The following is a 17,605-nucleotide window of genomic DNA, read 5'->3' as shown; positions in this document are numbered from 1 at the left end:
TCTCTCTTTCTCTCTGTAAAAAATAGATAAAATATATTTTTTTAAAAATGAATTCAGAGGGAAGAACTAGAAATTGGGTCAGTGACAGCTAATGAAAGCCAGCCTTTGCTAAGCAACGCATGAGAGAGAAGGGGAACACTGATTGGCTGATGAATTGTGGGCCTGGCCCATTTCTCAGTGAGCCCAGAGATTTACTTTATTCACTTGCTGTAAAAGCATCAGATCCTAAGAAAATAACTCAGTAAGAAATGTAACCATAAAAAGGACCGTGATCTGTTATCTGTAGTCAGGCTACATGGAAACCAGTGATCAATTTACTATGAGAAAACACTGAGATATACTCAAGTCTGCGTGGTTAACACATTGTTGCCCCGTGCAAAGCCAGATCACAAATAGGAGGTTGCTTAGTGAGTGTGGATGTGACAAATCAGATGTTGAATTGCTGTAGGCCAGGAAAATGTGACATAGTGGTCTTACAGCAGGAAGGGTCTTACAGATCACCTCATGGGGGAAATAGAACCCATTGATGGTATTCCTTCAGTTTTCTGTTACCAACCACCCCACTTGCCACATCTGTGTTTATCCTGTTTACCTTCTTCCTTCTGGGTTAAAAACGTAATCTGGCCCAAACCGGTTTGGCTCAGTGGATAGAGAGTCAGCCTGCGGACTGAAGGGTCCTGGGTTCGATGCCAGTCAAGGGCATGTACCTTGGTTGCGGGCATATCCCCAATGGGGTGAGTGCAGGAGGCAGCTGATCAGTGTTTCTCTCTCTTCGATTGTTTCTCTCTCTCTCTCTCTCTCTCTCTCTCTCTTCCTCTCTGTAAAAAATCAATAAAATATATTTTTTAAAAAAAGGTAATCTGTCCCTCTTATCCAAGGATAGTTCTTCCTCTTGTGCTGTAAGTCCCATCCCCTTACCCTTCTTCAGATACCTTATACTACCCTGTTTCCCCGAAAATAAGACATCCTCTAAAAATAAGACCTAGCGCATGGAAAAATAAGACATCCCCTGAAAATAAGACCTAGTGCATCTTTGGGAGCAAAAATTAATATAAGACACTGTCTTACTTTCGGGGAAACAGGGTATTATTCAGTGACAACAAGGAGAGGGCAGTGGGAATTGGGTACAGGATCTGTAGGAATTTAAAAAGTGACAATAAAACCAACAACAAATTGGCCAGCCTTTTATTGTCACCATGTAGAGCAGTTCTAAACACTGTTGGCAATAAAGTGCTCCTCCTGCCGAGGCAGATAGCTGCACAGCCCCTGTCTCTAAAGCAGCGGTCGCCAACCTTTCGGACCTCACAGACCACTGGTTGGCCACCGCTGCTCTAAAGTATGCTATCGCCATCCCTTCCCCATCTCTCCTGTACTGTCACTCTGCCTCTCATCCAGATTCTTCCCCTTGGCAGTTTATCATGCTTATTACTGTTGTATAAAAAATTTTAAAAAATCCTTCCTTGTCAGCATCTTCCAGCTCCACCCTCTCTCTCCTGTTGATGATCAAACTGCTCAGAATTATCTGTACTTACATCTTTCTTTTCTCAACTCTTGCTCGCTTCTCAGCTCATTCCAATCCTTTCAGTAAGTGATATTGCAGTAGTCTTTGCCACTCTACCTCTTGAAACACTTGTTTTGAAACACTCCTCATTTTCCTAATTCCCTCTTCCTGCTGTTCCTAGTCATCTTGGGGGGGCTCATTCTGCTCTGTTAAATGTTGGAACTCTCAAGGCAAGGTCCCAAGCCCTATTGATGTCTCACTCTATATATGGTTCTCAAATTTTAGCCTGCATCAGAATCACCAGAGGGCTTGTTAATAACATTGTGGGTCCCCATTCTCGGGGTTTCTGATTCAGAAGGTCCAGGATGGGCCCAAGAATTGGCCTAGGTTCCTGGTTGAGGGACCACATTTTGAGAACCAGTGCTCTATTTGCCTAGGGTATTTCAGCCATACTTGTGGCTTTAATTATCATTTAAATACAGGTAACTCCCATAGGTATCTTCAACCCAGATCTCCTGAGCTCCTGATCCTAGATCTAATTGCATACTTAACATCTCCATTTATATATCTGAAAGGAACCTCTATTTCAACATATCCAAACATAGCCATTAAATTTATGACTTACACCACGCCTACCACTAGCACCAACTCCTCCTACATGTATACAGTACATACATACTATAAAACTAACCAAAAAAAATATCCATCCTGCTTCAATGCCTCTCTCCTAGTTTCCTCCTTCTGAATAAATGGAGCTCACATCCATAAACCTAGCAAGTTATAGTCTTCAAAGTCATCCTCAGCATCTCCTCCAGGCCCCATCTCTTATCGGTCACTAAGTTCTATCAGTTTTCTGTTTCTTCACTAGCCAGTTTTGTTAAAGTGTATAGTTTCTGTTATCCACATTATTCTCTTTGTTTTTAAAGCTGTTGCTTTGTTTATATTGTTTTCTTGTATCTCTTTTCTGTTGATCAGTCTTCCCAGAAGCTCAAAGAACAAGCTTTTCATTTTTGTTGATATTTTTAAGCATGTCTTTAATTTTTTATTTATAATTTTTTGCTCATATATATATATTTCCTTTCTTATATTCTAACACTGTTAGAACTTTTAAAAAATTTCCTGAATTGGATGCTTAGATTTTCTGTCTTCTTTCCTAAGATATTTGAGGGGTTTTGTTGTTGTTGTTTTTAATCCTCACCTGGGGGTATTTTTTACATTGATTTCTAGAGAGAGTGGAAAAGAAGGGGAAGGGGGGAAGGGAGAGGAAGAGAGAGACAGACAGACAGACAGACACATCGTTTGGCTGCCTCTGGCACATGCCCCTACCAGGGCTGGGGAACCTGCAACCAAAGTGCCCTTTACTGGGAATCAAACCTAAAACCTTTTGGCCCGAGGGCTGATGTTCTAACCACTTAGCAACTGACCAGGGCAGATAACTGTTTCTTAATTTCACTGGTCAAGAGATCATGCTTGTACAAAATTAAGTCTTCGTTACCTGTTAAGACAGGCCTAGTATTTGGTAAATTTCTATAACTCATCTATTTGTGTTTTATTTGTTGAGTGGATGGTTTTGGTCCATTAATTCAAACTATTTAACCAAACTGTTCAGATCTTTTCTGTTCTTATTAACTTTTTGATTATTTGCTCTATCAGTTCTGATAGTGTGTTGAAAAATCTGTACCATGACTGAGTTTGTTAGTTTTCCCTATAGCTCTGTAAAGTTTTGTTTTACAGGTTTTAAAAGTATGTTTCTACTGGTAGGTACATATTATGTCTTCTGTGTGTATTATTCCTTTTATCATGAGTAGCTGTCTTTGTTCCTGTAATGTTTCAATTTTAAGGCTTTAAAAAAAAATCTAAACTGTCTAGAGTTATTAAACATCTTAATTCTTTTCCCAAGGAACACAAGGGCTTTAAAATGATTTTATGTTTACTACCATCACTGCCCATCTTTCATTTTAGTGCCACCTTGTTTATATGCTTCCTCAATTATCAATTATTATTGTTGTTTTATGTAGTTAATGGTGGTTAATATTGTTTCTTTATTCATTCTTCATTTGTATATCACTTCTTCCTCTCAGTTCAATTTCCTTCTTCCTAATGATTCTTTCTTCGTGGTAAATTCTCTCAATTCATGTTTATTCTTTTTTTTTTTTTAAGTTAAATAGAATTTTTTTTTTTAATGTTTATTATTTTCTTTGTCCACCTTTGTTCTTAAACCTATTCATGTCTTTCCCCAAAAGGGTCGGTTGTGGGCTGGTGGATAATCTATATTTATTAGGTTCTCTAGTAAAAAAAATAGAGAATACTCCTTGGCTTATTTATCCCATAATTTTGTAGACTTTGAAGACGGTATTTAGTTTGATTTTTTTAGTGGAATTGGAATGAAAAATTTAAACTTCCTGAATTATATTAATGTCTGAGATAGAATGAAATGAAACTCATTTTACTGCTGTTAGTAGGAGTTTCCTACTCCTTACTTCTATAGGGATTCAGTCTCTTCCAAACTCTTGCCATTACCATATAGATGTCATGCTCTCCAGGTGCAACATGCTTCATTGTGAGGGTGGCTGCTTGAGTGTAGTGTATAAAAGTAACATTCTCCACTGGTCTCTTTTGAAACAAAAAATTAATACTGCCTGCTGCTCTGTATTATTAGAACAATTATGTACATACTTTTCTAAAAATTTATATTATCTAAAAATTTAGGGAATAATTTTCTTTATGAAATTGATTTGGAGTTGAGTTATCTTGGGTTGCATATTTACATATATTTTAGATTTCTTAAATGTTACATAAATCTTTAAGATTTTAGAAAATAATTAAGAATGTAAGAGGGAGAATGGAAAAATATGGAAGAGAATACAAGATTTGAATAAAATACTTAGAAATTAGTGGAAGTCAAGTAAGGACAATTTTGGTTAATGATGAGCATAATGTAATTCGCTAATATCACAGGGATTAGATTCTAAAGTCACTGTATGACAAAAATATGGTGTGTCAGAATTATCCTTGAAAATTACTTACAGCTGAAACTGGTTTGGCTCAGTGGATAGAGCATCAGCCTGCAGACTGAAAGGTCCCAGGTTCGATTCTGGTCAGGGGCACATCCCCAGTAGGGGGTGCGCAAGAGGCAGCTAATCGATGATTCTCTCTCATCGATGTTTCTAACTCTCTATCCCTCTCTCTTCCTCTCCGTAAAAAAACAATAAAATATTTATTTTTTTTTAAAGAAAAAAAGAAAATCACATCTTCCAACTTTGGAACTGATTGTTGTTTCTTTAGTTAAATAAAACCCAAACTTTATCTGTAAGGGTCATGCTATATGAAAAATTCATATCTTGATAAAGGTTAAAATCATTATCAGGGTCTCAAAATGCTCTCACTGTGAGAGGCCTGGGAGAAATGAAAGTATGGTAGCTTCACATCTCTTCATTCTGAGCCATCTGTTCTTTGAAGAGAAGAGCCCAGAGAACATCTTTCAGTGGTTGGAAGCTCTCGAGCCTCCATATAAAGCTTCCCCATGTCCGAATTAGCATACTTGTAGGGAAAGAAGCCAGAAATTAACTCTCTTTTGGAATGCCTCAAAGAATTGCATTCTCAAACCACAAATACTTTAACTCCTCTGTAAATTAGTCATTCTTGGCTACTCTTGGAGTTTCAGGAAAATGAAAAGTTTTGTGTTAGTGAGCAACTCTCCTGGGCTGATTCTGTGATCTAATCTTTAAGATACTCCTTTGAATACAAGTAATGGACTAGCTTTAATATTGTAGAATCTTAAGATCTTTAAAGTCAGGAATGTTTTTAAAGATTATTATTGTCATTTTTATTCTTTATGTTCCAAGTTTTTAGCATTGGTACCTGGCATATAATAAATGTTCTATAAGTGTCTGTGGAACTGAACAGGAAGAACATTTAGAATTCCCAGTATCTCCTTTAATAAACATCTCTTTTAGAAGAGGAAAGTGTCAGGTAATGAAAGAAGCAGATTTCAGATTGGCAGCTTGTCTCCATCCTCAGTTAACCTTTCCAGTTAGATCTACTAAACTTCAAGACTGTACACAGTATGTTGCTTCTCATCTGAGATTTAACATTTCTCTTTATTTTTATTTTTAAATCAAATTAATGCATTTATTTTAAATAATCAAATGGTAGTAGGCGGTTTCTAACAACAAAAATAAGCAGCATCCTCTTTTCCCCCGGAGATTCCTTCCTTCAATTCTTCTGTTTCTCCTGGCTTTTACTCTGTGTTTCTAAGTAACATTTTACCACCTCTCTTGACTTTTTTCAATTTGAGACAGGATTTATTAATCTCTCTCTCTTTTTTAAAAAAATATATTTTATTGATTCTTTACAGAGAGGAAGGGAGAAAAATAGAGAGCTAGAAACGTCGATGAGAAACATCGACCAGCTGCCTCTTGCACACCCCCTACTGGGGATGTGCCCGCAACCAATGTACATGCCCCTGACCGGAATCGAACCTGGGACCTTTCAGTCCGCAGACCGACGCTCTACTACTGAGCCAAACCGGCTTTGGCAGGATTTATTAATCTCTTACTAAAAAGGAAATGAGAATTTTTCAATCTTACATATTCCTCCCTCCGCCACACAGACACCACACACTCCCTTTTCCCCTTTCCCCTGTTCTTCACATCTCCTTATACTCATTCTGGGCTGTATGTTCAATATATTGCTTTTTTATTGCTAAGTCAACATTCACTGTTTATTTTTACGATTATTATAATATATTATGATTATGTAAAGATTGGTCACAGTTAAGTCACTTGGTTTACTAGGATTACATTTCCTTTCTTTCTTACACAATTAATCTATTAGTTTCATTATTATTTTTGTAGAGACAACGCTTGGTACAGCCTCTCTCCTTGTATTTATCTGAACTGATTGTTTTCTTGTCCTGCTACAAGCCTTCATTATCATTCTAGTGGCATTTTGGAAAAGAGTGAGGACAGATATAAGTGCTCGTTTTTAATCAGAATCCATTATCCTAACACTAGTGGCCCAGTGCACAAATCTTGCCCATTGAAATTAAATTAATTAGAAGAAATATTTTAATATTGCTATTTGCCCTTTATAATAGAAGTGTCAACCAAATTAATGATCAGCAATGACAGATTGAAATGCACACATGCGATTGGCACCAGCGAGAGCTTTATATGTATTGCGCATGCATGAGTCAAGTTAGCTTTTTATAGATATAGAATAAACTTGCTTAGTTAGACCTGCTTTCTGATTTAGCTAAAATTTATTCAGCCCAGTGAAGCACCCCAACTTCTCTTTCAGGTAATTGTCAGCAACAAGGCAGTAAATGTCAACACGAAGCAGATTATTATTGCAGATCATGCAGGGAGAACAAAGGGTAAAATATTTAACTGTAGCAGTGTCTGACTATATTCTGCACAGTGAGAACACCTGAAATCATTTTCAAGGTCCACCATTTCTTATTTCTTTTTAGTCGGGTCAAGTTTCTATGCTTTCTAAATCTCTGTTTTTTGGCTAATGAAAAGAAAATAGTATTCTATTAAGTCTCCTATCTGCCTACTCCAGGACTTCTGTGAGGCTCAAATGACATGAGGCACAGGAAAACACTTCACAGACATTTAGTTAAAGTGTAAAATGTTTGCACCTGGCTATAAAGCAAGTCAGGTTCCTGGGCTGAAGAAACTGCAAGGAGGCTATTCACTAGATAGAGGAAGCCGGCATCATTACGCAGACAGACACTTAGCATATTTGCCTTTTATATTTATAGACTAGAGGCTCAGTGCATGAAATTCGTGCACTGAGGGGGGGTTTTCCCTCAGCCCAGCCTGCATCCTCTCCAATCTGGGACCCCTTAGGGGATGTCCAGCTGCCAGTTTAGAGCCAATCCCTCTCACAATCCAGGACTGCTGGCTCCTAACCGCTCACCTGCCTGCCAGCCTAATCCCCCCCTAACCACTCCTCTGCCAGCCTGATTAACACCTAACTGCTCCCCTGCTGGCCCAATCGCTCCCAATGGCCTTCTCTTACTAGCCTGGTCACCCCCAAGTACCCTCCCCTCCCGGCCTAATCTTGCCGTCAAATGCCCTCCCCTGCCTACCTGGTCTTATCCCCAAATGCCCTCCTCTGCCAGCCAATTTGGTTTCGATTTGTCAGTTTGTATTCCAGTCAGCATTAAAAGCTCTGCCTCCTAGGCAGCCATTGGCTTCCCACAGTTGATCCAGATTTGGTTCTGATTGGTTGGTTTCTATGTCAGTCACCGACTCTGGGCCTATCAGCAGGGCCTGATCAGAAAGGCAGGACTGAACAGCAGCCCCGGGGAGGCCTAGAGAGAAATTGAGGCACAGCTGCTGGCCAGGCCTGGAAACAAAGAGAGGCAAGTGCTGATCAACAGATGCCACAGAGACTACGGATCAGATCGTGCTTCTCTCTTCAGGCTTCTCTCCGGGCCTGATTTGCAGCCCCTTCAATAGTCAGTGCTGGGTCATTATGGCAACCCAGAACTGACTGCAGGACTGGCTTCCAGTTGGTCAAGCTTCCAGTCGTTGTGGATGTGACGGATCCAAGGTTTTTATATATTAGGATGGCCAATCGCTAGGGAGAAGAAGCCAGGCATTGCTACATGACATCATTACTTAGCACCCATAGCCACCATTTCTGGCTGGGCTGTGAGCCGCATTTTGCCATGGGGTCTTGGCAGCATTGGCTGAGATTTGGTGGGCTGTCACTCGAGGTGGTGGCAGGGCCTGTGTCCCACTTAGGGAAAACCGAGTATTGCTTTATGGGCTTCAGGTCCACTGCACCATTTCTCTGTAAATGGCCAGTGCACATCATGGCAGCTCCTGTGTTGAGTGTCTGCCCCCTGGTGTTCAGTGTGCGTCATAATGATCGATCAGACAGTTGGACACTTAGCATATTAGCCATATATATATATAATATATTTCTATTTAAAGTATCGGTGCAAAGATAATTTCTATCACTCTAAAAGATCTCTGTAGTGTACATACATAAATATGCTCCCTAAAGTTTTCTTTAAGGAAGGGATTTCAGAAACTGATTTTGGACAATAGGCATTGTAATTGTTAAAAATTCAGATCTGCCCTGGCTGGTGTGGCTCAGTTGGTTGGGCATCCTCTCATGCACCCAAAGGTTGCTGGTTTGATTCCAGCTCAAGGCACAGGTCCAGTCTCCAGTAGGAGGCATGCAGGAGATTGCTCTCTCATCGATGTTTCTTTCTCCCTTTCTCTCTAAAAGTCAGTAAAGATACTTTTAAATTTTCAAAATTTATGCAGTTTTCTTATGAATTTTATCACAGCAGATTAAAATTTATACATTTTCATTCTTTTGTTTGGTTCAAATAGAGAACAAAATTCAAATCCTTTAATATTTTTAAACATAGTTCTCATTTACATGATTAGCATGAATGAAATCATTGTAATTTCTCACAACTGAGTAATAAAGAATAATTAGCATAGATCAGTCACATAACATTTTGTCAAATATGAAGATAAAATTGAATATACACTTTTTCAGTTTTATAATGGAGGAATAGAAATTAAAATTCTACATTGGTTAATTTACATTTATTTTCTTACAAGTTGTACTCGTTATAAGGAATGTCTATAATTATACCTTTATAAATTAACAATTTTGACATATTCACATTTCAAATATAAATGTAAAAATAATAAAAATTAATTATAAAGAAAAAAATCTCAAAGATCTTAGTAGCTCCTTTGGCTGTTCACCAGCAAGCTGATCATACTGTCTCCACAACAGCCCAGGAAGGTGTTGAAACTGGGAGGCCTCCCTCCTCTGGATGGGCCTGAGCAGAGTCCTGCCTCAGCTCTGTTTTGCAACTCTCCCGCTGTTTAAATTGCCCTTGAGGTTCAGCGGTGGCATCTCCTTCAGGACTCCACATCTTTTGCTTTAGGATAGTATTGCAGCTTCTGGTTTTGATGCCATTGTTCTAAGCATTCCATTCTGTCTGTGTATTTGAGATTGTGACCTTTGTGTGTTTGATTTTCTTCCTTTGACTTTGTTCTGCTATCTTTTGCTTTATTTAGTTTTATGTGTCTCCTGCTTCAAAATAGGATTGCATTGGTTAACTTGCTCTTGGCCCAGATTGCCACATTATTTTAACCCCAGACCTTTACCTATTGCCCTTTTAGGGGTAAGACAACACATTCTGAATGTGGTTATATATTAACATTCTCTAGCTTGTCTAGGTAAGAAGTTTTGGTGACCCAAAGGTTTTTCCCAAATTTGGATTACTCTTGTGATTGCTGCTTATTTTGGGAGAAGGTATTTGCGCACCAGTATTCCCGTATGTGTGCACGTGTGCTGCTTTTGTTATAATAGTTATTCCACGCCTCTTTCATCATATTCTTCTGTGTTCAGTCCTACCTTTGAGATTGTGCAAGTGGTATATGACTAAGTTAAAATGAAACAAAAGAAAGCCCCATGTTCTATCCTCTCTCTCTAAAGTCCCTGGTAACTCATCTCAAGGATAGAGGCCTCTTGATGACTTCCTGTAATTGTATGAAATCTCTGAGAGGCACACATTTTTGCATAAAGCTTATATGGTAGAGATACCCAAATGAGCAGCCTTTCAGCTTTACACTCATCATATCCTGTACATTGTTATCTCCTCATTTTTGTCTTTGTTTTTTCTAACTACCCACTATCATTGGTGGAAATGAGACAGACAAGATCTTAATTACTTATTTTAACCAAAATACTGGGTGCTGGCAATGCATAAGACCTAGCCAGAGTCAATTACTGCTAGAGATACAAGATGAGTTAAGACCAGCCTCTGACCTCAAGTTATTTATACTATAGTAGGAGAGATAACATAAGGTATACAAATCAAGACTATAAAAGATAAAGTCAAATAAGTACTGTACGACAGTTCTAAACAAAGTACTGTGGAAATTCAAAGGGAAATGAACTTAAAACCAACTACTGAAATTTGGAATAGCACTTTGGAATGCTATAGAACATTTCCAACTACATAAATATTTAGTAGGCCTCTTTGTGTGTGGAGGAGTGGAGGGTGGGATGTATTGTCTTTTATCTCATTTTGATTTAAAAGTTCCTTCCCAAGTGAGGATCATAATGGAAAGAATATGGAATCATTTATTCCTGCTCTGCCCTTCATTTGCTAGGGTTGCATAGTGTCATAGTCACTGTGAAGTGGAGCATACATTGTAATCAGATCTGTCCCCATATGCCTTATCAGAAGGAAGTCTGCTCTCTTCCTCTTGGGGCTTCTCTTTCCTCCTGAGTTGTCCAAGAACGGAGTGGGATCTAGGTAGTGCCAAAGGAATGATGGGCAGCTGCCACACCCAGAAGCGAAGAGCCCCACAGCCTGCTGCGTCTCGGTGCTTATGGGGTGCTGTGAACACTGCTCCTTCCTTGTGACCAGTAATGCTGACCCACAGATGAGCCTCCTTCCCATTCTGATGGAGGAGCCCACTGTGCTCAGCTGGGCCAAGGTGTACCATTTTGTATTCTCAAGGCACAGCTCTTGGTATGGTACTCCTTCAGCCCCAGGCACAGCATTTTCCTGATACTAAATGGCCCAGGAAGCGGTGGGCCTAGGATCTGTTCAGATGCTGGCCACTTCGCAGACCCAGAACTCCCAGCATCCCTCTCTCCCAGTATCCACCCCTAGGAATCAGGCTGATGGCCCCTTTTCCAGATTCCAAATGCAAACACCGTCATTCTCTCCTGCAGGCAATGAGTGAGGTTAGTCTCCTGTCCTTCTGAGGAACACTCTCCTCAGTGACTCAGAGGTGCGTTAGCTCCCAGGGGAGATTCCCTGAGTGATTCAAGGTATCCTCATCCACCCTTTTTGGCTTGGGAGTGGACTGGAGACTCCCATTCTAATGATTCAAGGTGATTATTGACACATTCTCACTAGAGAAAAACAGATTAATCTGTGGTGGGTGTCCTGCTTCCTTGCTGGTATCTATTAGATGGTGTTATTGTAAAGATAAAAGGAGATGGTGTGTCACGAAAGTTAAAAGAGCCATAGAAATGTATTATCTTAGTTATTCTGTCATTTCCTGTTGAAGTCCCTTCAAAGGCCGCGCCTTTGGCTTAGGACCAGTGACCTGACCTCCCTTTTCTTCTCCAGCCTCATTTTGTATCATTTTACATCTTTCACTGGAGTCTTTCTTAGACTTGTCAAGATTTTTCTTCCTCACCGGACTTCTACAAGTACCATGCTTTTGTATGAGGTGGCTTTTACCTCTCTCTGCCTAGCTAAAGCCTACATCAATGTCTCTTTTTAATAGATCTTCTCTGAAGCTCTAATACAGATTAAATTCCCCATTATGTGGCCTCAGAGAGCCTTGTTCTTTTTCCTTTTCTGCACATTTCACATATAAAAGACATATGTGAACTGGCGATCAGTTATTAATATATTTCTTCTCTGGACACTAGCACCAAGACCAATCAATGAATGTGTCTGCTCTGTTCACTCCTAAAAATTTGAATGTTTTTTCCTTGATTCTCAGAGCACATCCTGCTTGAGTGTATTCCTCTCACATGTGAGAATATCTGTGAAATCATCAGCAGAGGTGAAAGATGAAAAACTGAGGCTTGCTTTCTTCCACCTTCCTGAATGGAAAGTTTTGCATAGTTTTATACTGTTAAATAGCAGCTTCTTTTTTTAGGTTATCATTGTTATTGTATTCAAACAATAGAATCATAGAAGAGTCTGATGTCTCTTTCCACATAAATTATGTACATGTTGATCATGGAGAAAGAAGGCTTTGTGTTGTAAAAGAAGTTGAAATTTGTAGGTTTTCTTAAACTTACTGTTAAACCTTGTAACGCATCACTATTTAAACATAATGGTGACCCCTAGTGGATATTCTGCATAACAGACTGAAAGTTCAGGAACCCGCAAACTGAAGCTGTCACTGTATGAAAATTAGTAAGTAATCTTTTTCTTTGGATCTCAAATATGTTTCACACTAGAATGTAGCCGTTTTGAAGAATGCTTGATTTAAGTTGGCAGCTGTTATTCTAGCATTTATTTGTATTTGGTGCCTTTTTAAATTACTTTGATTTTATATATAACTTTAAACAAAACACTAAAAAATGTGAGTGCTCACCACACCCTAATTCCAGCTACTTAGGAACTTTTCGTCCCATCTGATCCTTATAATTGTGTATGAATACAGGGGTGGGAAAAAGTAGGTTTACAGTTATGAGTACACAAAACAGTTTATTCTTGTTTAGTTATTTATTAATTATGTTATTTTCCATACAAACAAATCTACTTTTGCTCACCCCTGTAGTTTTAACATACACAGTTGTAATCATATTATATACATACTTTGTATTCTTATATGGCTTGACTAGAGGCCGGGTGCATAATATTTGTGCGCAGGTGCAGTCCCTAGGCCTGGCTGGCGATCAGAGTACAAGTGTCTGTCGTGGGAGGGCAGCACCTGGGGCCCCAGACCCCCTCACACTCCTCTCCGCCTGAGTCCCCAGGTGGAGATGCAGTGAGCGGCCGGATACCGCAGACCAAGGCACATGTGGGTCCCTGGGCCGCCCTGCCCTGCCGCACAGAAGTCAGGCAGGCGGCAGGCAGAGTGCTCTCTTTCAGCAGCCCTCACAGACTGGTTCCTGTGCGAACTCACAGACCCCTGTGGTTCAGGCAGCTGCGGCCCAGCTCACCCGAAAGAGGCCCCACAGGTGCAGGGCGGGCTCCTCACGGGCGCCTGGCACCATAACATGGGGGCTTCCCCGACGTGCAAGCCCTGGCGTTCGGGGGAGGGTAGCAGGGGGAGTGAGAGTGAGCTTAGCAGACACCTTGCATTATCACCATACCACTGTCCCCGTCACCCCTGCCCCCCCGGTAGCCGGCGAGAGGTTGCAGTGCATCATCAATGCCCGTCATGTCCACGCTGCCCCTGGTGGTTAGCGCACATCATAGCGAGCAGTTGAACTCCTAGTCTCCCAGTCGGACAACCGCCTGAGGGGATAATTAGCATTTTAGGGTTTTATTATATAGGATGTTTCATTTGGACCTTTTCATGAGTCTTTATAGTCAACCTATTTTTCATGGCATATACTGTCTAATTATGTTAATATATTGTTAATTCTGTCTTTGCTTTTGTCGTCTTACTGTGGTAGTGGAACTGTACATACCTTATTCTAAATAGAGAAATCTCTACTTTCGGGCCCCAGGTAATTCCTGTCGTCGGGTTGGAGGGTGAAACCCTGGCCAGGGAATGATTCCTCTTTAGGCAGCATCTTGCCTGCCCAGCTGATGCTGGACATGCTGTTAAATAACACCCTGCTGTGCCCTGTGTTTCCACACCCTCCCTCCTCTCTCTGATGAGACCCAGCCACATTGTTTTCTATCCCCTTCCACAACAAACTGTTGTCCTGGCAAGTAAGCTAAGGTGGGAATAAGCCTTCCAAAATTGAGACAATTGATTTTAGAAGATAGGAAAAAGGATATCCTGCTCATAGTGTCATTATTTAGGAAGCTGAAGACTGAATATTACTTTAATTTATGGTAAGAATCTACTCTTTGTGGTGTGACCTTTAACTTAAGAAAAACAAATATTTTCATTTTCTTCTTTACTCTTACTATCATCTTGATGTTCTAAAGTAAGCATGTATTATTTTTATAATCCAAATAGAGAACTTTTCTAAGTTTTAGAAATCCAATAAAGCCTATGGAAAAATATATACCATACAAAATAATTGCTATTAATATTTTTCTATATTTGCTTCCAGTTTTTTCAATGCATAATAAAATATATTTGTAAATCATATTCTAAAAAGTAAACTCAAATACCTGGGAATAAAAGTTTATAGAATTCATATATCAATTGGAGAGAATTACTCACATTCAAGAAGATTAACAATTTCATTATTAAGTGCCTCTGTTATACTTAAAGTGAGTGACTCAATTCCTAGGGATTCATTTTACCCTTTTTTCCTTTTACTTCTCTTTTAGGTAGGCTCTCTTGGAGTAGATATATTACACTTTTTTAAATATATTTTTTTTATTGATTTCTACAGAGAGAAAGGGAGAAGGACAGAGAGCTAGAAACATCCATGGGAGAGAAACATTGATCAGCTGCCTCCTGCACACCCCCTACTGGGGATGTGGCCGCAACCAAGGTACATGCCCTTGACTGGAATCGAACCTGGGACCCTTCAGTCCACAGGCTCTATCCACTGAGCCAAACCAGTTAGGGCTGTATCACACTTTTTAATCAAGATTATTGTGTCAGGAATCCATGTTTTTTTGTGACAATATGATTTGGGTACCTGGAATGGTCACTGAACAAATTTGTCAGGCACTTATTGAAACTGCAGATCAATATTTTGTTTTATTTCTGGCAAGCTACAGGAAATGTTTCTCAAGTTTTAGACCAAAATGAAACCTGGTCTGCTTGGATGACTAAGTCCCTGAGGGAGCTGAGGTAAACATGCAGAGCATCATTCTAATGTTGCCTGGTGAAGAGCCTATTGTGTTGTGAGGCTTTTTTTTTTTTTTTTTTTTTTTTTTTGTGCCAGTTTAGTAGATCTCTTAGCTAAGTACCATCTGACTCTGGTTCTCAGTTCTCACTAGATGTCTGTATTTGTGTTATATTTTCTTGTGGTTTGGTCTGTGATAATCTCTAGATAGATAATCTGAGTAAAGATGTTCATTCTCTCTAATTCTTCCTCAAACAAAAGTATTAGTTCCCAGTTCCCCTGTCACCCCCCCCCCATCATTTCTTTGTTTAAATTTTTATTCTTTAGCTGACATTATCTTCTTTATCCTAATTAATTGCATTGAAAAATACAAAGTAAAAGCATAAGTGTGAGAGCGCAATGGTAAAAATACATGAACCAATTTTGTCCATCTTCTGTGAAATGCAAAGCTATATTTATTCCTTTCATACTCTGGATTACTAATACCTAATTTGGAAGTACCATGTTTCTTTGCAGGGTGGTTTGATCAATCCTAGCAAATCTGCTTATTTAATTTAAAAAATTATTAGCAATAGGTACTTTGGCTATATATTCAGTATGCCCCCCCAAAAATAATTCAAAGCTAGTATTTTAAACCTGACGCTCTGTCAAACCATTTTCTCTGTGCCTATTTGCAAGCAAGGTACCTCATGTGTGCTAATGTGATTTCCTTCCTGTATCATCTGACCATGTAGATAAAAATAGATCCTTCCTACTTGTTGTCCTCTATTTAAAGTTAAAGTGGAATATATTAACTTTTTTATTAAACTTATTGGGATGACATTTGCTAATAAAATTATATAGGTTTCAGGTATACAATTCTATTATATATCATCTGCATATTGCACTGTGTGTTCGCTACCCCAAGTCAAGTCTCCTTCTGTCACCATTCACACTCCCCCCCGCCCCAATATCCTCTTCTAAGTTCCCCAAATCACATTGAAGTATGTTTTAAATAAGTTCTCTAATGAATGGCCAAAAGTTTTTAGAGGGGCTTTTTGTAGAATCTTTCACATAAAGACAGGTGATTAAAAAAACAACAACACATAAGTGCTTGTCTAGCTGCTGAAATCCTGAAGCATTTAGATACTTGCAGACTAAATTATTAATTCTCATTGCTTTCCACTAAAGTCTTGGGAGAATTTTTATAACCTTTTTTAAAATAATATATTCTTTGTTGATTTCAGAGAGGAAGGGAGAGGGAGAGATGGAAACATCAGTGATGAGAGAGAATCATTGATCGGTTGCCTCCTGCACACCCCCCACTGGAGATCAAGCTCGCAACTGGGGCATGTACCCTTTACCAGAATCAAACTTGGGACCCTTCAATTTACAGGCCAACACTATCCACTGAGCCAAACTGGCGAGGGCATCACAACCTTTTTATAACCTTTTCTGGTGGAGACCAGTGGGGTGAGACAGACCTGGTTTTGAATCTTGGCTCTCTCATTCTCTGGCTCTGTGACTTTGGATAAAATGATACATGTCTCTGCTTCTTTTTCTATAGTAAGTTGATAGTACTGACTATAGGATTGTTGTGAGGAATAAGACAAAATGTGAAAACTTTTTATGTGTGCTTTTCTATGCACAGTGCCTACCACAAAGCAAACACTTAAATGTTAGCTTTTATTGGTATAGCCTGGGAGTGGCAAGCTTTTTCTGTAATGAGACAGATAGTAAATATCTTAGTTTTTGAGGACCATATGGTCTCTGCCACAGCTAACCAACTCTGCCTTTACAGTGTTAAAGCATCCACAGGCAGTGTGTAAACAGATGAGCGTGGTTGTGTTCTGATAATACTATTTATAAAAATAGACATGGGCTATGGTTTGCTGACTTCTATTTTAGAGTAATAAAACCAACAAATGGAACAAGGTATGAAAATATTAAGACTTCAGTATAACTTGATAATCTGTGAAGTAGATCATCAAGAGAATTTAGGATTTCAGTTTGCAACCTCAGACGTCATCTTTCAAAATCTCAGTGTTAAATAAGTTCTGCTTGGTTAATATATTTTGTAATAAAAATTGCAGCTACCAGGAACTATAAAAAATAAAACATTTCTAGATTCATAAAAGCACTTTTGTGGAGAGCTTCCTAAAATTTACTCTTTTGCATTCTTAAAAACCATGTATAAAAAATAATCAAACTTTAAAAAAAAATAATAACCTTTACATTATATCTTCTGATTTGGGTCAGGCCTCAGTTGGTGATTTTTTGTGCTCTTCATGGTGCCAATTGGGGTCACTAAGTGCTTTCACCTGGTGTGTACAGATTGGTCTGGAAGGCCCAAGATGGCTTCACTCACATCTGGTGCCTGGTGTGGGGGAGGGTGCAGATGGGAGGCAGGGCTCAGCTGGGACTGTCAGCTAGACCTCTTACACACGGCTTCTCAAGCATGCCAGTAATTTTTTTTTTAATGATGTGACATGCCCAGCCGAGCATCAGCCTATGAACCAGGAGGTCACGGTTCGATTCCAGGGTAGGGCATATGTCTGGGTTACGAGCTTGATCCCCAGGGCTCAATCCCCAGCGGTGGCATACAGAGAGGAAGGGAAGAGAGAAACATCAATGATGAGAGAGAATCATTGATCAGCTGTCTCCTGCACA

General features: G+C 39.4%; 1 protein-coding gene across 3 annotated transcripts in view; it reads left to right on the top strand.

Moving 5' to 3' along the window:
- DIP2B (disco interacting protein 2 homolog B) overlaps nt 1-17,605 on the top strand; it is a 212,302-nt gene that overhangs the window by 94,786 nt on the left and 99,911 nt on the right. The window lies entirely within an intron of this gene.

Source organism: Pipistrellus hanaki, assembly GCF_964339955.1.
Source record: "Pipistrellus hanaki genome assembly, chromosome: 3".
NCBI lineage: Eukaryota > Metazoa > Chordata > Mammalia > Chiroptera > Vespertilionidae > Pipistrellus > Pipistrellus hanaki.
The sequence above is the reverse complement of the archived record's forward strand: the minus strand, read 5'-3'. Positions and strand labels throughout refer to the sequence as shown.